This window comes from Dermacentor silvarum, chromosome 1 (genome assembly GCF_013339745.2).
Source record: "Dermacentor silvarum isolate Dsil-2018 chromosome 1, BIME_Dsil_1.4, whole genome shotgun sequence".
Classification (NCBI taxonomy): Eukaryota; Metazoa; Arthropoda; class Arachnida; order Ixodida; family Ixodidae; genus Dermacentor; species Dermacentor silvarum.
Window position 1 is genome coordinate 17,699,381 of NC_051154.1, and position 390 is coordinate 17,699,770.

Consider the following 390-nt stretch of genomic DNA (forward strand, 5'->3'; position numbering starts at 1 on the left):
GCGTAGCTCCCACATGAAGTCCGCTATTCAAAATTTGATCATTGGGATAGGCAGTGTCGAGGACGGGCCCCAAAGTACTCATTTGCTGTAGTCACCTATTGATAATTAGAAAGTTAATAAGCGTAACTTAGCTAATTACGCACGTAAGTGCAGAAATTGCTCTGTATGTAGAGGCCGCCAATCAGTGCACTTGAATGGTAAACATAACGTGAACAAGATATGTATTTTTCTAATTTTATTATTTGGTGCAGCTAAAAAAAACACCCTGTATAGTGCGAAGAAAATTGTGCGAAGAAGGGTGCAGGCTGAACAGGAGCTCCACACCAGCTATCACCTGTACTTCGAACTGTCCACACTTTCCACAGAATAAAACATGTCTAAAGAACATCA